The 22379-nt window shown below is 39.4% G+C and overlaps 1 protein-coding gene across 1 annotated transcript in view; it reads right to left on the bottom strand.

Moving 5' to 3' along the window:
- Nucleotides 1-22379, bottom strand: part of LOC145985907 (uncharacterized) — a 123245-nt gene that overhangs the window by 52352 nt on the left and 48514 nt on the right. The window contains exon 2 of the mRNA XM_083120044.1: nucleotides 14661-14709. The gene's annotated coding sequence lies outside the window, so the exon portion shown is untranslated. The remainder of the gene's footprint in view (nucleotides 1-14660; nucleotides 14710-22379) is intronic.

The following is a 22379-nucleotide window of genomic DNA, read 5'->3' as shown; positions in this document are numbered from 1 at the left end:
GGGTGGGTCTAAACTTACAAATGATGATAAAAAAATGCACCCTTAGTTTACTTGGCAACATATTAATAACAAAAATGGTATGACACGAAGCGTACAAATTACTTAAATTACTTCCTTGTGTCATCTGCTATCCAACAAGGTACAAATGTTGCTAACATTCACATTAGTGTAGAAGAAATAATACTTCATCCATCTTCATGTGAATGGACTCAATCAACAATACAATTAAATAACATTACAAGTATTGCTCAAAGTGGGCACCTCCGTTACGAATGCAGGCACACAGGATTTTACGGACATTTGGTCTCGTAACTCGTGATGTGATTGTGTCCTTGATGTGTTGACCAGCTGTTAAGATTCTCTCCATGAGCTCTTCTTGCGAGTTTACCGGTGTTTTGTAAACTAAGTCCTTCATGTGGCTCCAAATGTAAAAGTCGCAAGGCGTCAAATCGATCGGGGGATCGAGCTGGGCAGCCATCATGCTGGTAAATCATGTCACGTCTTGTAGCTAGAGGCACTTCCTCCAACAACATTGCAATCCCGTTCCTCAAAAAATGTTCATAAGTGATACCATTTAAGATTTGGGGCAGGAAAAATGTCTCGATCAAATGATTGTTGATGACGCCCATCCATACTTCTGCCTGGGCGTGCGACAGTGGCTGGATGAAAATTACCCAAAGAAATGGATTGGCCGAGGCGGCCCGATTCCCTAGCCGGCTCGATCCACCGATTTGACGCTTTGCGACTTCTACGTTTGGAGCCACATGAGAGACTTAGTTTACAAGATACCGGTAAACTCACAAGAAGAGCTCAGGGAGAGGATCTTAACAGCTGGTCAACACCATGACATCACGAGTTACGAGACCGTAAAAACCTGCGTGCCTGCATTCGTAACGGAGGTGCCCACTTTGAGCAAGACGTATAATGTTATTTAATTGTATTGTTCATTTATTCCAGTCACATGAAGATGAATGAAGTATTATTTCTTGTACACAAATGTGAATGTTAGCAACATTTGTACCTTGTTGGATAGCTGATGACACAAGGAAGTAATAAGTAATTTGTACGCTTCGTGTCATACCATTTTTGTTATTAATATGTTGCCAAGTAAACTAAGATTGTTTTTTTTTTATAACCACTTGTAAGTTTAGATCCACCCGTTACTTACATGTGATTGTTATTTGGGACAAACTTTTTTCAACGAACCACTTATTTGTTAGATATCAGAAAACGCTAAAATATGTGCCATACAATGAGCTGTTTTTTCTCAATTCGTATTTTTATGTGAAAAATTGTCATTTAATAAAAAACAATAGAAATTCGATTATCTCGAAAACTACTAATTTTTTGGACGGAGTATCATATGGACAAATTTATTGCAAATTGCCTCTACTTTAACCCCTTTTAAGGAAATACATCTAATTACAGGTCACCCATTATATTTAATTAATATGTATATTAAATTTTTGTGGCGCTCGTGTCACAAGCAGCAAAAAAGGCATAATGAAACGTTGTTTGCCTTTATGTTCTCTGTACAGTGACTAATCTTGTCGGTGGTTGAAATCCTGTTGTATAATGTATAATAAATATTACACAATAATAATAACCATGCTTAAGTGTAGAATTTTTATGAGAAGTTGAAGTTGTCAATATTTCTACTTTTCAAAATATAACGACCTCGCTATATATGTCGCATACTGTCTCGCGTTTTCTAACGACAGCCTCGTGCTCCCTAGGTATTGCTGCCAACTGAATTTACTTGAGGAAGAAAAATCTCCGGGGCCCGGGTAAAATGTTACAAACATAATGTTGACATTTCCAACACGAAGATTTTAATTTGATTTTCAAAATATATATGTAAAGCCTGGTCATGATGAAAATAGCTTTTCGTTCTTGCAAATGCCATAACTGCAGACGCTGCATGACTACTGTCATGGTACAATTATAATACAAGATGTTTTGGTAGACAGTTTATGTTTTCTTGTGTATTTATTTATATTTTTGTTATTTAGCGTCGCTATTCCGCCACTTTTGGCTAATCGCCACGATGAAGATGAGTGATGAAGCGACACTCACAAAGAACGCCCATGGCTAGTTCGGGAATCCAACTCAGGAACTTCGATGGGGAGATCGAAAGTAGTTCCCTTAACGGCAGAATACTCTGTAGTAGCGTTTATGAAAATTTCTGTGGCCATGTGAGGCTTCTTCATTCCGACAAATGGGGGAGAACAGCGTTTGGAGAATCGGAAAGAGCCAGGAATAAAGAACCATAAAGAGAAGACTGCAGTAAAATGGTCATACGATGGGAGGAGACCAAGAGGCAATAAACAGAGTAGTAGGCTGTTAGAACCTCACTCAAAGTCTATGGGATCGTTACAACCCAGAAGTGTTCGTGACTGTACAAGAGTGTGTGTGGGGGGGAGGGGGGAGACCATGGAGAAGACCAAGAAGATGATGGTCAGACTCAAGAAATGAAAGAGCGGAATTAACAGGGAGGAATGGGAGAAAAGAACACAAAGATCCCAGGTTATCATGAAAGAACCAACAGCGGAACCGATCTATTGCGGTTTTATATCTCTCGATGTATTTATTAAATACTAAAATAAAATACATTCACATGTACGAAACTGGAATAAATGTTGATCATTGCTCTTACTCTAGCGCAAATCCAACTTACGTTCCTGCAGTTTTTTATACATTAAGACTAGGGCAGATTAATTGGGTACTCTCCATCAGTGTCAGTTGATATACCAGTAAAACGTTGACTGGGGTGATTAAGACCGTCGATTCCTGCTCCATTTCAACTACAGTAAAAATGACCATGACAGTTTTAAAAGTATTAATAATGGCCATTACATATTAACCCAATTAATATAATTTTAATGATTCAGTTTCTGAAAACATATTTATGTTGCACTCAAATGCAATTTACAATCATTATCTATTTATATGCATGATAAAATATTCCATTTTTTTTTAAATGTGTCATTTTTTAAAATTAACGGCGAGCCTGATAAATTTTAACGGTAGAATATTGTTAAGTTTTACGGTAACTTTTAACAGTGTATGAATAACAATTTATATGTGAAATTACCAATGGTAAATTTTGTATCGGTGAAAATTTTCATATTGATCCATCTCTGCCAATAATTGGAAAGAGGCAAACTTTAGTTTCTTGATTTTTTTTTGTACTTGGAAAATAAGATACGTCTGTCTGCTCTATATATACATGTGAGGCGGGAATCTCTTGACACACAAGCACAGCACGAATTGCTTTTCAAACTCTCACTACATCCGTGGCAGCGACAGATTTACATTTGGAGTTTCGTATTCACGATTTCGCAACATTGCGTGGCTGTCAGAATCCATCCACAAGGGGGCACGCTCCCCACGAAAACAGCAGAGCACGTGATTACCTCAGGACACGCCGGTGTCGTTTCAACACTTTTTACAACAGAAAACATTGGGAAAGAGGAGAACCATGTCATAGCCAATCATTACTTCTTTCGCATGAACATAAAAATAGTTTTGCAACACACTTGTTGCTTTCCGCGGATGTTCCGACATAAGCTATTGCTGGTGTATCGGTGTAACTTGCAGACCTATTATAATTTTTACCTGGAAGGTAAATTTTCGCCTACACATTGCCGCTGCCACGTTCCCCCGGAAGTGTGGAGTCTGACTGACATGTGGGACAGACGGATTCGATTCCTGCGATGGGTGTACCCAGAAAATTTTCAGATTATACCCCTACATAGCAGAAAAGCGGATAACCTACTATAGTCTCACATCAGTGGGTATCTGGGGAATCAAGAGAATGCCGAGAGGGAGGGGGTGGATAGGGATAGAAGTATCTTATTATTCACCCTTTTCATACCGCAATAATTAAATCGAAAACTTTTCAATTTATTGCCTACAGATGGAGAACTATCACGTAACGGTGACTATTGTAATGAATTGAAACATTTTCTAAACTTTAAACCCACTAAGTAATAAGATTACAACTTGGAAAGTACACCTTCTCCCATTAAGAGTGATGGTTTTGCCCTGCAAATGAAAGAGTAAAGACATAATGTGCGTGTTATTGCGAAATTTCGGTACCGAGATCGGGAGAATAATTTCCCATTCCTGTCGCGATTTCTGGAAATCATTTTCCTATTTCTGGGATCTTGAATAGAAATCTGGAATGGTCGAAGTTTTCAATCACAATCCTGTGAAGAGTGAAGGCACCCGGATGGTGGTTCTGCACAATGGTCAAGACTGGGAATATGTGGATCCCATGGCACGGTGTACTGTACATACACACAGAGTATGTGTGTGCGTGTGCGTGCGTGCGATGCGCGGGGGGGGGGGGGGCACACATATCTCGGTACCTGCTACAATGGTTTGTGACTATCTCTGTTTTCTGTCTAAAATGTTTAAATAAAAGTAATTCTTTCTTTATAAATTTAAATATGGTCGAACGGGGTAAGTGGTCGACTTTACATCTCGCCATTGACGTTTCCGAATTCGAGTGCAGGGGCGTACTTTGCGGGTCCCTTAAATGTCATCACCATCACATATCCTCATGGTCCAGGTTAGACAAAGTGGAAGAAAGGCGTAAAATAAAATAACAAAAATAGAAATAAAAATATATAATTGTGAATATGGTTATGGTTCTTCCGTTTATACTATTAACAAAATCCGGTAAGTTTTTCTTTGAAATTATTGTGAAGTCACACACACGCACACACTTTCTGAGAATTATACAAAGTAGAACAATATTTTGGGCTGAAACAGCCGTATATTTGAAACAGTGTCAAATTATGGAGTAAGCAATAAAAAGGGGGGGGACCTAATACACCCCACAGACACTGACCAGGTGGGGTTCATTGTTTTGTGGGCGACAAAGCTTCGATCCGGATTTCCACAACAGACAGCTGCCGCAGCCTACCATCTTGGCTGTGGACGAAAAAGCACAACTACCCATTCACAGAATGTGGAGCATATGGTGAAGTTCACTCGTTTTGTGGACATTTACGTGCACGTCATTGATGAAGGGGGACCAGCCTTCGTGTTTACAAGTTTGTATTTCTTAAGTCAAATCAATTTTAAGTACACATAAAATATGAAGAACTGAACTTAATGGCTGTTACAGTGTGGCGCTGGGAATATTGCTATTATAGTTGTATAGGTAACTTTGTATATATTTTTTGTAGTTTTATATTAGATCTCGCGCAGCGGAATGGACCCCTTTCGTGCGAGGGGTCACGCGTTCGATCCCCTGTGGGAGCTGCAATATTTCGGTGTGACCCACCCTTGTGAAGACAATTGGGGAGTAAATTCAAAGCAATACTAGGGGGCTCCAGTCTCGAAGGTCAGAAAAAAAAGCGGCAAAGGGCCTCGACGTGCTGACCACTCGTCCCCAAACTAAAGCAGCTTGGCAAGCCCTGGTTCTCAAAGGGATTTTGAACTGCGGAGATTATACAGATTATCTCCCGTCCCCATTTCACAGCGCAGAAAGGTTATTTTGACAAAATCCTGTTTTCTTGATGGCGCTTCGGGAAGGAGGGATTCTATGGTTGCCGGTTGTAACCCAAACAGGGGGGGGGGCAGCAGTACGCCTAATTGGCTGTTTGTCTGCAAGTTTCTTCGTAAGTAAACGTGGCAACAGCGGGTCCCTGACATAAAGACGGTCACCGCGCGGGACTTTAGTTTGGTGTTACTTATGGAAATATTTAGTACGGATAAACGTAATTAGTTGCTTTTATCTGTCATAGTGGCATTGGATTTATTTGGTTTATCAGGGTGGCTACAAACAAGCGGAAATGAAATTCCCTGACTTTTCCAGGTTTTCCAGGACAAAATTTACATTTTTCCCTGACAATTACAAACTAAACTAAATCAATGTTTTTTGCAAAATGGAAATAATAAACTCATACAGATCCACGTATGGTATTGTTAAGTACCAATATCATCTTCTATGAAATTGACTTAATTTCTCCATTCTCGATGATTTGAATTCAAACTGCAAAATAGTGAATTTGGAAAATTATTACAATTCACAAGCTAGGGAAGGATTACGGAATTTTGTCATACGCAGTAAGTTTAAAATAAAATATTTGATTATTTTTAAAGTTACGACTAAATGAGATAAGAGTGAAGAGTGATAGATTAAGAAATACAATTTGTAATTTATCAGTCTCCTTATACATTCTCGGTATTATATGTTGATATTTCCACTGAGGTTTGGATCCCTCTGCTTGCAAGAACCATGAGTGCGGACTCATTTTTCAATGCATAAAGCTACTTCTCTCTTCTCTGTAAAGCAAACAACTTAACTCTTGCATATAAGTGAAACAATTGAATCTAACAAAATAAAGTGTCATATTTCCTTACATTATCAATGGAATTTCTGCTTCAGTACAGTATATCCAAGTGAAGTACTGTGAAACTGACAACATGCAGTTATACCATTAATGCTGACGAAAAGGGTAGGCTATGTAGGTATTAGAAATTTAACGCAAGGAAATTATAGAATTGAATTGTATACGTACCTGATTTAGCTAACCACACATTAAAACAGGAACACTAATAATATAAGCTTCTGAAAGTTCATATACGAGGGGAGTGCTGAAAAAAGCTCCAATGGTGCCAATACGCAGCACTAGTGGTCGAAGAGCGACACACACACTTGCAGGCAGGAATAAGTGGCATGTAGCTGTAATCTGGTACAGTTGCAATGCAGCCGTTTTAGGACAGTTCTAGGTTAAAGATTGCAGCTCTTATACAGTCTCCCATCGACTGCGATGTAGCCTACATTGTACGCTCAGAATTTGGCACAGAGCCACCAGCAATCGTGTGAGGTGTGCAGACCGGATAGTATGGTCAGACGATGGTGCAGAAAATTCACGGAATGCCAGTCGAATGTGCACAACCCCATACAGCTGAGTACACACGGGCCCTTTGCATCACTTCAGGTGAGAGATCTTGAACCACTCCCTGTACAGCCCTGACCTTCAATGTACAGACTTTCATCTCTTTGTTCAACTGAAGAGATTTCTGGCAGGTCAAGGATTTGACAGCTACACTGTGGTAGAGATAGTTCCAGTCTTTGCCGTCAGACACATATGCCATGGACATACAAAATTTAGTGCCATGCTACGACGAATGCTAGAACAACGGTGGTGATTATACCGAAAATTAGGTTAGGACTCACTGTTACTAATGCAATAACTTACAACTGATATTCTTGTTTTATTTATGCCTAATCGGTAGGGACCTTGATATTTTTTTCTTTTCAAATTGGTGTATTTTCTTATTTTTTATTTTTTACTATACGGTGTTAATTTCTGCAAAATTAAATTTTCATTTTAGCACATTTTCTGGCAAATATCTGAAATTATACCTTCATGGTGTTTTTAAACTACTGTTTCAAATTGTAAGTCAATTGGCTTACGCCTCTTCGTGAGACTTTGATATCTTGAATGTTATTTTGGGAAAGTTATTTTCCATACCCCATTTTTAATGTAAGGATTTTAGATAATGGAATTTTCCCCGTATATACTGAAGGGTGCATAATGACCATAAGTGGCGACGCACCCAAAAAAATTAAAATCAATCAATCTCACGTGACAGATACCGATATATTATGGCACCAAAAATTGGCATTATCTTTTTTTGACTTGTTAGTGTTAAGTTTCCCGAAATTCGCATTTTTATTTTAGAACATTTATCTGCCAAATATATATGTGCTTTTAAACTATTATTTTAAATTGTAGGTCACGTGGTCTACGAATTTTCGTGACAGTTTGATATGTTGGAACAGATTTTTGAGGAAGTAAAAGTAAAGTGTTCCCCTGCACTCTTCCATGACGGTGTATAGGGGTGTGGAGTTAGGGCCCCGCACTTTCTTGATCACGGCTTAAGGTGATCTCATCATCACCTAAGGGTGATGTGATCAGCACCACACTCCTGGCTACCTTTATCTCTCCAAGTTTCCTCAAGGTACCAGCTTCACATGATGCTGGGTGGGCGCCGGAGCATTTTGAATAGGTGGAAAACATCCCGGTTCTCCCCCGCCGGGGATCAACCGCGGGTCCTCGCACAGTAGTCAGACGCCCTAACGACTGAGCTCCATTATTACGAGGGTCACTATTTATATTTTGAGCCTAACAATGCAAAAACAGGAATTTGGCGTTGAAAACTGCTTTATTGTTTTTCGAAGTATTCTCCTTTATGGTCAATACACTTTTGCATTCGTTCGAACCATTTGTCAAAGCAGTTTTTCCAATCTTCTTGAGACACCTCCATAATATGGTTTTTGAACGCATCAACGGCGTCTTCCGCCGACGAAAATCGTTGTCCACGCAATTTATTCTTGACATTCGGGAACAAGAAGAAGTCATTGGGTGCCAAATCAGGACTGTACGGCGGATGACCCATCAATTCGATTTTTTGACTGTTCATAAAGTCGGTTGTTAGACGAGATGTGTGACAGCTGGCATTATCTTGATGAAGAATGATCCGACGGCGTTTGTTTGTTTTCCGTATTTGACCGAAGACCTCTGGCAAACAAATTGTTGTGTACCATTCAGAGTTGACCGTTCTACGTTCCTCTAAAGGCACAGTTGCCACATGACCAGTTTTCCCGAAAAAAAACAGGCGACCATTTGTTTCGATGTGCTTCGAGCGCGAACAACTTTTGTTGTATTGGGTTCATCTTGAAACACCCATACAGTCGACTGCTGTTTACGTTCCGGCTCATATGCATATATCCATGATTCGTCACCTGTTACAATCTTATATACGTCTTTTGAAGCAACACGATTGTATTTATTGAGCATTTGTTTGTACCAATTGACGCGAGCGTCTTTTTGAGTTTTTGTCAAATTGTGTGGGATCCAACGAGAACAGACCTTTCTCACAGCTAAATGATATTTTATATATGCTGGTGTTACTAATGCTATGGTTGCCTCAATCTCACAGTATGTCACATGAAGATCTTGTAGTATTAGGTTTTGCACAGCATCAATGTTTTCTTGAACAACAACTGATTTTGGACGACCTTCGCGAATCTCGTCGGTGAGCGAATGGCGGCCACGATTAAATTCGTTATACCAGCGTTTCACAGTGGCAAAGGATGGGGCTTCATTGCCAAATGTGGAAGTAAGTTGATCGATGCATTCTTGTCTTGATAATCCACGTCAAAAATCGTAAAAAATCATCGCACGAAAATGTTCACGAGTTAATTCCATTTTATTGTTGTCGCGCAATCTCCAAGGCAACATAAACAACACAAATCAAGCTATTGACAAAACATTTGAAGTACGTTATGGTCAATAATGCCAGACAATTCCGTGCAAACGTCAAATCGCGCATTACTTCAATCAGTGTTGCCAAGGCTCAAAATATAAATAGTGACCCTCGTACTCGCTTGACAAATGCCGATGGTGCGCACTTAGCTTGGTAATTCTAAACATATCTCGTGCGACAAATGCCGATGGTGCGCACTTAGCTTGGTAATTCTAAACATATCTCGTGCGACAAATACAAAGATGTGGCTCCCGTGTGACGGTAGATACGCACTCGATCTCCTGTTAGAACCCTGCCACTTTGCTCTATGATGCAAATGGTTTTGATAAAAGTTGAAAAAATCGTGCGAAATACATGATTTAATGTAGCTGTCGGAATTATTGCATGTACGTATAACTCTATAGTTTACTCTTGAGTAAAATGTTGGAAAACTTGCATGTTCTATGTACACAAACATGGCCTAGAAAAGAAGAATGTTGGATTTCATGGAATTTTTTCGTTGTTTTAGGACATTTCTTTAAAAAAAAATCGCTAAAAACGCCAACAATTCGCATTTTATGCCAAATTATTTCGATATTTCGAACGGGCGAAAAATGTGTCCAGACATCATTGCACATTCATAAACACAACTTCGCAGCAATTACCATTTTTCACGGTTTTGGCGTTTGGGAAAAATCAATGTCCCTACTAATTGGAAATTACTTTCTAGCCACCCCTCGTATAAATCAGTAGATGGAAAGTGAAAATTTAGCAGGGCTGGCAGAAAAGTCAATTCTTGAAGAAAGTGATTTGCTTTTATGATTGAATGATTCGAGTAAATACGAGTATGTTATTAAAATATTTACGTATTTATTATTAGTATTTTATTTCATAATATTGGACATTAACCTTACTCAGTGAGAGATTAGTGACCATCTCTCACGAGTTTAAAGAGAAAGGACAGAGAGTGGCGTTAATTTCATTGCAATACTAGTGCTGCAGTAAATTTGAGGTTGGGAGCATGCACTTGCCAATTTTTATAACGTTCATCAATGCAGATTTATGTTTCACTTTTTCGTGATATTATTCAATACATGTCCCATTTGGTTGGATTCTTCTTGATATCTAAGAATAGTGCAATGTCATTGTAAACGTATGTTAACTTGTGCAAAACCAGTAATACATCAGGACGATGAAAGAAAACCTTCGTAAGCACTGCTACATTAAATAAGGCGAAGTGAGCCAGAAGAGTAATAAAATTTCAGCAGCATATTTGCAGTCTAAAGCTCTTCTTGTTTATGCATGCGATTTTTGTTGGATGTTGCAGTCCATGCAATTTCTGTCGCATGTTGTAGTGAGATACTCTGTCGGGTGGCGATATTCGACAAAAATCGTATGTATCAATGGAACCTATTTGTTTCCATGTTCCTTCAGTTTGCCCAACAAACTGCCTTACTACGACGTCCGACAACTATCGGACGGCCCCACCCGTTCGTATCCCCTCCATCTGTTGACAAGTCTCCTTACTACTCACATACGGACAAGAAAAAATGATAATTCAATGCATTTTCCACGTAATATGGTATCATCAGAGTAAGGTCGTACTGGCCCGATGATACCATACGAAATGAATGTGCTTTTTGGACCTTCATACTTGTATGTTTGGGTGGAAACTCTGACACAGGTCTGGAGCAAGCCTGGGAAATTCATATTGATGACGAACCTCCCCCCTCTCCGTAACATATCCATGCCACATTTCCGAACAGAGTTTCACATTTTGGCTCATTATTCAACTTGTATGGCACCCAGGAATATGAAACATGTTTCAATCTCTTTGGAAATGTCCATTCTTTGAAGAGAATACTAAGGTTTGCGCCCTTTTCCCAAAATAGCGGGAGAAGAGGGGGCAAATCCCATTTTTTTTTTTTTTTTTTAATTCGGTGGTCGCGCCCCCAACCCCCTATTCCTCAGTTCGGCGTTCTGAATTGCACACGGTTGCATGCTCTGATGTTTTTGCTGCAAAACAAAACTAATTCCAAGTAGATTGCTCCCATAGTGCTCGAGTGATAACAATTTTCCTCCAAAAATGCAAATTACATATTTTTCGTAAAAAAATAATAATCACATTTTGGCTTATTATTCAACTTGTATGGCACCCAAGAACATGAACCATGTTTCATTCTCCTGAGAGATGTCCATTCTTTGAAAAGAATACTAAATTTTGCGCATTCTCCCCAAAATAGCGGGAGAAGAGGGAGAAAACTCCAGATCTTTATGTTTTTTCCATTGAAATTCGGGGTACGTGCCCCCCAAGCCCCCCTTCCTCGGTCCGGTGTTCTGAATTGTACACGGTTGCATGCGCTGATGCTTTAACTGCAAAACAAAAGTTATCCAAAGTAAATTGCTCACATAGTGCCCGAGTTATAACAATTTTCCTCCAAAGAGTGTTCAAATTTAAAATTCCCGCCGAGAACCCCGGGCGAGAGAAATTTCTCTCTCTCTCTCTCTTTCTCTCTCTCTCTCCCTTCCTGCCATCACTGGTTTCTGGCGTCGTGGTTGTGTTGCGCATAAAAGGAGCCTAAAAGTTGAGGCCGAAACTTACGAACGAGATTTCCTGTTCCCGTGCAGAGTTCCATAACGATATCTTTCATGGAAAAAAAAAGGATGAAATTCCCTGACATTTCCCTGACTTTTTTTGACACCTCAAATTCCCTGACTTTTCCCGGTTTTCCAGGTTTTCCAGGTCTGTCGCCACCCTGGTTTATAGAAGTTTTGCGGGCTAAGCGGTAGAGAAGCTAGGAACTGAAATTCGCCCATGAATAAATAATTTCTAATTCTCTTTCTTCCAGGGCCTCCCCAAAGGTGCGGTGGTAACGTCGTCGCCTTGTAATAAAGGGATCCCGGGTTCGATACCCGGTGCAGGCGCGTAGGTCCGGTCCCGATTAGCCCATTTCTGCATAAAAGTGTACTTCAAGCAAAACTCAAATTCTTTCTTTCTCTTCGGGATCATTAACGAAAGAAAAAAAATACAACGTAAAGACAGCGTTAATAATGGGTATGGAAAGAGACCATGTTCTTTGATGTATGACATTTCAACGAAATGTGTTGACAATTAGGTCGGTTGTTGACGGACTTCATGTCAGATCCCGTTCAATGCTACGCTTCAAATGGACTTCCAGTTACGGATGTTTGGCTTCCCAGCACGTAAAGACAAGCTCATTGTCTTTGCAACGTGATACTGAACTACGCTCCCTACTTTATTAGTAGTTCCTGGAAGCTTTTCTAGCGGAGTCTTTACTTTTCCCTCCACAGTGTCAACGAGCTCTTGGATCAGACACCGAGCGGCTATTCAGAGTCTACACCCACACACCACCAACGGCAATCCACTTCCTGTCGGGGGACCATCTCGGTTTTCCTTTTGCCTTTTCAGTAGTTGAATCCCGCCAGTTTGAAGGTGATAAGTTCATATGTGTCGATGCGTTGGGAAAAATAACTCTGCATAATCCAGAACATTGTAGAGTTATTTCCAGAAAAATAATTTTTGAAAGGATTCCCACCTCGATCGACTGTTTCGGATTTGTGAAGCATAATGGGTCAAAACTGCGGCTTACCTCTTTTCTTATGTAAGGTGTCCGAGAGGAATTGAATTGCTTGATTGCATTTGTGTCTTAAGTCCACTTTATGCACAGTATGGCTAATCGGGACTGGACCTACAGTTTAAAGTGAGATCCGAATCACTATGTACCTCCACCGGGTATCGATCCCGGGACCCCTTGATTACAAGGCGACGACGTTACTTACCACTACGCCATCGGGGAGGCAAGAGAGGAAATTTGAAAAATAAAATACGAATGTCCAGACATTTTGATCATCACATGATTTCCATTAAGAAATATGTGTCTTTCACTTGTTGGAACAGAAAATCACTGGAAAAATTGTTTATTCCTTGAAGGGATTTATTAATCTACTACAAATTTAGTTTAGTATAATATCTATAATACACACCAGGGGTGTGTGGAACAGGAAATATAAAAAGGCAAATATTGTATTGGTCTACACGCCTATACTTAATCCAACCATTACTCTTTATCACTGTGTAATTATTGTTTTTATTACAAGGGATCGGATTAACTAATGTACCTCACAAAGGTCGGGAACCGCTGCTCCAGGCCACTGAGACGACTGCAAATTGAATGTCACATGACACCATTATCACATTTTGTACAAAAGAATGGTAAATAGATGGAAAAATAAATACGAATCACATAGACAAAAAAAGGCATTCCGTACAGCACTTGCAAAGTCTAGGCACACAACACTGAATGTTCAACTCATATTACCACATACCTCTGGCTTTTATATTCGGCTGTTCTGTATGCGTTGTTTTCCGACACCGAGTAACACGAACTCTTACATTCTCACTCTTTCAGGGAAACTCTGTTCCAGGAAAACACCCCCCCACACACACACACACACGCACCTGAGCACCGGGAGAGAGAGTTCTGTCTCCGATGACGCTGTGTGTGGCGCTTGTTCCTAACACGGTGGTGTGTGATGGATTACAGCTCAACTTTCCTGAAGCATCTCATTTCCTTTACGTGAGATTCCAGAAAAACAGGATTCGTATAGACAGTCTAGGGTTCAGAGTATGTATGTATATATATATATATATATATATATATATATATATATATATATATATATATATATATATATATATCTTTATTTTATGGTCTTCAGTAGTTCAGGAACGGCAGGAGGAGGATTCATTGATTGAGTTGGTGTTTTAAGTCCACTTCATGCACAGTAAGGCTAATCGGAAATGGACCTACAGTTTAAAGTGGGATCCGACCAATTATGTGCCTTCACCGGCTATCGACCCCGGGACCCCTTGATTACAAGGCGACAACGCTACCACTGCACCATCGGGGAGGCCCAGGAGGAGGGGTAAAGGCTACATTGTAATCCCCCAATTTTTATAAGGGGGTATAATGCCCCCTAAATCTTTCCCTCCTAACGGTATCCCTCGACCCTCATACCTCCTGAAATAATTTGATAGGTGCACGACGATACTTTTGAGCGACCTTCTTTTTGTTTTTTGTAGCTAAATGAAAAAAGTTTACATTATCTTCCTATCTAAAGGAATTCAAACCATCGCTGGCGTAATGGTAATATCGTCGCCTTGCACTCAAGACGATTCCGGGTTCGATACAGGTGGAGACATAATGGTTCCCACTTTAAAAAGCAAACGCACACAAAAGACAAGGTTTCTGACAGAATATAAATTGTCAACAAGTTCAAACAAGAGTAAACACTGAATAAGTGAAACTATAGTATGACAACACTGAAATTTTAAAGAAGCTGTAAGACATATAAACGAAACATACCTTCTAGTTCCCAGGAAGTACAAACTTTTCTCCTTGGTTTCCAGGACATCTGCAATAAACGAGACTAAATTAATTAATGAACATATAATATAATACACACTTGAAATACAACATTTAAATTAAGATCACGTTACTACCCATACAGAACAAATTTCCCAAGGATATATATCCATTGGATATCCACAATGTACAGATCAGATCCATGGATATTATGGATATCCATTGGATATCCAATTCTGAATATCCATTGGACGTGTATAGGATATCCAGAATTGGACACCTAAAACTCGACAAATTCTTGATATCTAATACACAGCCTAAACGTCTGTAGAACTGGTTGTAAGAAACATTATCCAATTCCGAATATCCAATACGTCGCCAGATCTCTTCCAAAACTGAATATCCAGAACACATCCAATTTTGGATATCCAAAACATATCCAGATCTTGTCCAAAACTGGATATTCAAAATACCAAAATACATACAATTCTGGATATCTAATACATGTCTATCACTGATCCAGAACTTGCTATCCAACAATGAACATAAATAGGATATGTTTCGAAAATTAGAAAGTGGTAGGGGTGTGCAGGATCCCGAAAAGTCGGGACTGGGAAAAAAATTCCCGTCCCTATCCCGACTTTTCGGGATCCCGAGCAGTCGGAAAATACCGAATGGTCATTTTTAAAAGTCGTTAATTCTCGACGTTTTCTGCATTGTAAATGTCTGAAACTTATCAAAAAATTGTTCGTTTTTGTACCAGAAATGCGAAAAAATCACTTAAAGTGGAAATGACGTGTAGAATTCGAGATTTCCAGAGCTTTGGGAAATTTTGAACATTTCTCGTCACGAAAATTAAGTTGCGATTTTTTCCCGTCCCGAATGTCGGGCTTTAAAAAAAATTCCCGTTACGTCGCAAAAAATTCTGGCCCGCACACCCCTAGAAAATTGTCATAGTATTCCCGTTGTGCATACTTTTTTATACTTTATCTTGGAATTGAAACAATAATTGCATTAAAGCATTAGAGTTTCTAAACTTATTTACTTGTTATATTTAGTGATTTAATATTTTTCTTCCTAGAATCAGAAAATTTCGATATAGTCTTACTAAACGCTGCAATACAATCGAGAATAAAATCGAGTAAATGCTACTTAGCTATACCTGGAAAACCCGTTCCTTATATATATTTAGTATAGACAGTAGCTATGCACATCATTTTCAGTTCGTGTGTTTTACGCCTGAGGTCTCAGTGAATCAGAAGCTTGTGACTGTTTTCCTTGTTGGTGAGAGTCTTGTTATTTGCTACTATTAGCGAAAGTAACGTCTGCTATGTCTATGACGTCACAAAATAAAAAATAAAAATATCAACACCTAGGATTATACCCAACCAATGTAGAATCGATTACGTAAATGAAATTTAATCCCTCCGGATGAAACCAGATCCCACTTGCGGCTCTAAGACTATTCTTTTATTCAGAAGTCTCAACTAATGACGGAAGTCATCAACATTATCAAAGTGTGGCTTCACAGATAAAGGAAATCGGAAAAAATTAGTTAAAACCTTCTGTTTTCGTTACAGACAGATCAAGAAGTCAGAAAAGGTTGGCCGACCATCAATCACTGGAGCCTCCAGGCGTCTGGTGCTGGAACCCCCGATCCATCATGCAGCGTCGCAGAGATGCGCCTGGCACGGGTTATCGATTGGAACGCCTTAATCCCCTTCTGGCACGAGAATCCACTTCCTTCGATTAATTCCTTGGGTCGCCGCCGGCCGTCAAACTCAGGCTAACTCAATTGGAGAGCCGGTGTCGATCCGGGACATCCGCTTCCGGAGTCTTGGTGCTGGAAGGAACTCCTTCCTCTAGAACTGTAAGTGGCTCCAGTCAGAATTCAGTTGACGACATTCTCAAAGCCCTCGAGCGAGTTCCACACTTCGTCGAGCCTGCGAAACTCGAATCTAAACAACAACACAAATCCAGAGAAAATCCTAACTATATTAGTAGCTACGAGATGAGGCATCTGGGCAAAAGCTCGCTAGTGCCACGTACAGGTAAGCCACATCGAAGAATAGCTTATTCCCGTACAATGTGGCAACGTTCATCATGCAGTGTTGCCGTGGAACTTATGGCAACAGCATTGCCAGACGTTGTAGAAGGGAAGGGGCTCATTCAAAATATGCGGTACACCCGAAAATCAGACAAGACCGACATCTGCATCAACCAGGATTTAAAGTAATTAATTACAAGTATAGTTACTGTGTTGAGGAATTGTAATTGTAACTATACTGTACCTCTGCTATCTCTCTAGAAAGCGAACGATAACAAGTCTCTGTTCAGGTAGTGACGCGAGACTGCTCCACCAATGAACACGTGAGAAGGAATGATATTGCGTGAAAGGGATGAAAGCGATTGCAGTTACCAGCCCAGTTACCAGTACTGATTCGTATTGCCCACTCGATCCCAGCCCCCTATCTCTGCCGCTATGCGCGGCCTTGCTCCAGAGATAGTCGGGACAGAGTATAGTTACTTTTAAAAAAGTAGCTATGGCTGTAACAGTTACTTTTTGCAATAGAAGAAGTGTTAACAACAGTTACTTTCACAGTTACTTTAAAGAAATTAATAAATTTTTAACTTTAAAAATTGTAACGTGAAGGGAAGAGAGAAATTTGGCATCTCTGTTTCCAACTATGTGTCTTCTCTGGATGCTAACGTGAAAGGACTTTCGTGGAACCTCCTTAGGCAAGGCTTCGCTGCATGCTAAATTTAGAGTCTTCACACTTTATTAGAATTTGTTATTTCTAATTGCACGGGAAGGATAAAGCATGCGGCCACAAGGCATTTTTTATTCTCACCGAAGCTCGTACAAGTGCATACAGGATCAACCGTGCAATCTACATTGAAAATTGAAGCATAGCCTATTCTATTGAAACCCACATATTTCGAACAATTTTCCTGTTTCCATTTTTCGCTATCTGCACTAATAATGGAGTTGTCACATGGTTCCGGACTTTACAATCACCCTGTATTTCTATCATCCATGGAAAAGTAAAAGTAAAAAAAGTACTTATTCAGCAACGATCGCGAGACTAACATTATAGCCTACGAGGAAATTTTCCTAACCTCTTTCTCTCTAACTGCTGGATTTTCTACACTTTTTGATAGCGAAAAATGCTGTATCAATCATTTCCCGAGCCATGTACCCAATATAGAGAGAACCGTTATCACGAGCGGCCAAGTCATTGGACAGGGTCTTACTGCTGGATCTACGTCAGCGATCCCATTAGGCACTCGGTGGGAACTCTAATGGACTCGGGGGGCGGAGGTGTGATACGACGTGATACTGTCTCCAATCGAGCCGGAAATCACTTTTACACTGCTAGGAGATTTGGACGCTAATTCGTTAGCGACTACCTGATCGGTAACAGCGCAATATATATATATATAAAAAAATAGTCTTTGCACAAATCCTTAAAAAAAATCGAATAATTGAATTATTTAAAAAATATATTAAAACGCAGGGGTGAAAACACTAGTTTAAGGGTGCAAATTACCGACTTAACTGATAAAAATACAAAAAGCTAAGTACTAACGAATTTAATTACAACCTATCAATAAATTAGCATTTTAAAGTAAATGCAAGATTTTATTATTTTTCAAATGTTATCTATCAATCGCATTCCCATGACTGTCATGGCATGCCTTTTAATTCAACATAAAACTAATATTTTTTTTATGAGGACAAGATGGTATTTTCATTATTCTATTATAGGTTTTAATTTTGCACCAAAATCAGGAAACAAAACTTTACTTGGTAACATAACATATTAGGAAACTGAAGAAAACATGGCCCTTGAACCATAATATTAGAATTTTTCATCCTTTATTGCAAGAGGACATAGGAGTAGCCCAAGGTTGCATTGTAATGTCTTGCTTAGCCACAAAGGAAGCCACCAGGGTCACTGTAGCCCATGGACTCGAATCCAAGTTAAGCATTTCATAGTTTTTACTCTGTATCTCTTCAATTCACTGTCGCGATGAATGTAAGAAATAGGCTTGTAATCTTATATTCGTGCTACACGAAAACTTACTTTTCAGTTATTGTTTTTTCACTCCATTCCACGGATTCTAAATGTCAAAACAATCATTTGCATCATATTTTTCTGTTTGGTAAGAGATTAGACATTGCCAGTAGACTAGGTGCTTCAGGTTTGGCAAGCAGAAGAAAAATATTTAGGGTCCAAAACGCGTGGGGTGACAATCCACCTCTCCTGGGTTAAAACATGCAATAACACTACGCAGAACAAGTCTCACGAAGATAAGACTTAATGAAGATTGGGCGATTCGAAGGGAAGGTGTTTCATAAACAAATAAAGAGACACGCGACTGAGAAACGTGAAATACCAATCAGAAGAAAGTGCTCAATGATTCTGATGATGATGACAGCACACTACGAGGCAGAATAAGGCAGTGAAAGAACATGCTCATTGAAACTTTGTAATGGCAACCGTTTAGAATAAGTATGATGGGAAAGCAAGCTACAGTCTTCAGCCACGCTGTCATCTACTTACGACGAAACTGACTACGCATTCAAGCACACCGAATTGACTGAACAAAATAACACGTTTCAGACTGGAAGACTGTTATCGTGTAGCGAGAGGCCACAGCTAATTTTCGAGAATTACGTTTCGTCTGCACTCTTCAATCATTCATCGGAGGTAATGAAACAGCGTGGAAACAGGTGAGTGGAGCATTTGTGGATGACGATAAACATTTATTCTATTTTTGAGTATATGGAGAGTACGAGACAAGAACGAGCCCAGTCCCTTCGAGACTTATGGAGAAGAGACAGAGACAGACCTCTCTTAAATTGAAACCAGAACATAACTTAGTATCTGAAGATCTCATCTCGTTTGAGACTTCGATATGATATTCGAAAGAAAGAAAGAAAAGAAAAAAAATATATCTAATTCAACTTTACTTCCATACGCTAATTCTTCAGACATACCAAGCGGACACTTATCTGGTTATTTACAGATGTCATATATTTTGTTATATTATTTCGAAGTCAGTGCATTAGTGTAATTTATAAAGCTGTGCTGCTTGGTTGCATACATTCAGGATAAATTCAGTTATTCTTTCCTTTTCCTTAGCTTCGAAAACAAAGTGTCAAACAGAAAAAAATCTTTATTAAGACAAGTTGTTTGTCTTAATAAACATCTACGTATATGGATAGTACAAAGTATCAGTATAGTGGAACGACAGGGAAAAAGACTTGCGCAGAACCGCACCGCGCTCGCGGGTGTGTGGGAGGGCAGGGGGATCAGCCTTCAACGCGGTCCGAGTCAATGTTGCCAGGCCTATTGATTTCTCGGAAGATTTCTTTAATAAACTGTTGCTATGGAACCACCAGGCCTGCTTAAAAACGCGTTCCCTGCTCATCTTACTTGGGTATGGAGGGGAGAAGTAGAATGAAGAACGTGGAACTACACTCAGCCATGAAAAGTGCTGTTTGAACTGTGAAATTATGCCAAATGCTATTCAATTATTATTACTATTATTACATTACTATTTTAGATGGTTGTATTTTATCCCAACCCAAAATATTTCTATTCTGGTTATTTTACATCGCTTTTGTACCTCCTCGTGTAAGTACGACGACCACCAGCTGTCCCCTTTCCGAAAAATTAATGTTAACCTAAGAGTATTTATTATATCAGACATATAAGTTGATTTCAGTCACAGTAATTTACATGTGGATGCAGGAACGTGATAATTTCAAAATCAAAAGGTGTTTTTGAGGGGGCACTATTACGGGATAATATGCCTCTTTTACCCCCTGGAAAAATACCTTGCTTGTCCCTCCTTGGAAAAAATCTGCGGCCGTCCTAGATTAGGGGGCAATTATCCCCCTTGCCCCCAGTGCGCACGACCATGCCTCTCTCCTCGAGAACGTTATTCATCCACTACTATTAGATCATTTGTTCAGGTTTACCAAAGAAACAATCTCCCGATTTTTTCAAGTCTTACCTGGCAACACTGCACCGAAGCCCCGGGAACGGCAGGGAAGATGCGCGAATGCTTTTGACCGAAGGTTCTTTTCTTTGTGGTCGAGCTATAACAGCACAAGTATTGCCTATTGACTATGCATAATTTTATTCGTTTGAGTTGAATTGTTGTTTTAAATCCACTTTATTCACAGATAGGTTAATCGGGATTGCGCCTATAGTATAAAGCACCGGGTATCGAACACGGGTTCCCTTGATTACAAGGCGAGGTAATTTTATTCGTGAATGAAACAATTTGTCATTTAAAAAAATACTTAAATAATCGATATTTATAATAGATATATGAACTCAATTTATTTTGAAATTTTTGTGTGGCCGAAAAGTATATATTCTTGTAAAATACACCGAAAGATCCCATCTAAAAAGCCCTAAAGATTCTCTTACAATGTCCATGATTCTGAAAATTATGGCATGATACACCGTATGTTCATTGGAAATAAATTTGATCCAAACAAATTACAAAAGCGGGATAGTCCAGAGGCCCCTTGGAGCGAGGAACTAACACATGACTGTGTCCAAAAACCTGGAAGTTCGGTTAAGTATAGAGAAACCCACATTGTAAAATACGTTGTCAGAAGTTGTCATGACGCGGGGGAAGTGGGAACGGGAGGATGGAATGCAGATGTGCAATACATCTTCGAGAAGTGTTTGCTCTTGTCAGAAAAAGCGTGGCCTTGTGTTTGAACAAGGCTCCCCAGATACTTTCTGCGTGTTGAAGGTAAATTGTTCTGAAGAACTCTCCACCTTTCATGAGGACTTTTTTTTTCGCATCCAAGATGTACAGAAGTTTGCTGAAAATCAAGCATTGGATAGCTAGCTAGTGCTGAACAATTTAAAACACTCAATAAAATAACGTTCCTATTCTATGTGAAGCTCTTGTCGCATTTTCTTTACTAATAATTATTTCCCTTCTTTGCCCTCCTTGGTAAGAATTGGGTGCAACAACAGAGTCCAAGAGGACAAAAAACGCCTATTTTAATGAATATATTATTATTAACAAGGGTTGTCCATCAAAAGCAATATTCATTTTTGAGACACGTAAAGAGACAAAATTGTCATCCACGTACCAATTCGTTAATACTGGCAGAACAGAAGGATTTGTCCTGACATCTGAGCCAATTTCATACGTTTTAACCTAATCTTCCGATTAAAAGTTTCAGTTATATACACGTAGGCTATATATACAGTGTGAGTCAATAGTCAAAGAACACCTTGTATTTCGGAAACTGAATGAATGGATAGTGAAATCTTAGTGCCCGAGCAAACAAAAGGCGAAGGAGGACTGCCTTTCAGATAAAACAGCAACATCGCCGCCACATTGAAATTCGCCATCTTGGATTCAGTTCAAGTTTTCAAAATCGCAATGGGATTATATAGGATCAAATAAAACAATGCATGTACAGTGTCTCTCAAAAGTTTTAGGACAACGACATTTTAAACTAGGCAACCCAATTTACACAAGGCGTTGGTGGGTTGCGTGTAGAGTTAGGCTCAATTTCAGTGTTGCCACATGCACAATATATATTTATGAAATACGCGAAATAAATAAATCTAAGTACGAGTAATATTTTTTTGATTTGATTTGATTTAGCTTATTTTACTTCGCGTTTTGTGCCTCTTGGCTAATTTGCGAAGATGGGGATGAGTGATGAAA

Source organism: Lepisma saccharinum, chromosome 3 (genome assembly GCF_977018435.1).
Source record: "Lepisma saccharinum chromosome 3, izLepSacc3.1, whole genome shotgun sequence".
Classification (NCBI taxonomy): domain Eukaryota; kingdom Metazoa; phylum Arthropoda; class Insecta; order Zygentoma; family Lepismatidae; genus Lepisma; species Lepisma saccharinum.
The sequence above is the reverse complement of the archived record's forward strand: the minus strand, read 5'-3'. Positions and strand labels throughout refer to the sequence as shown.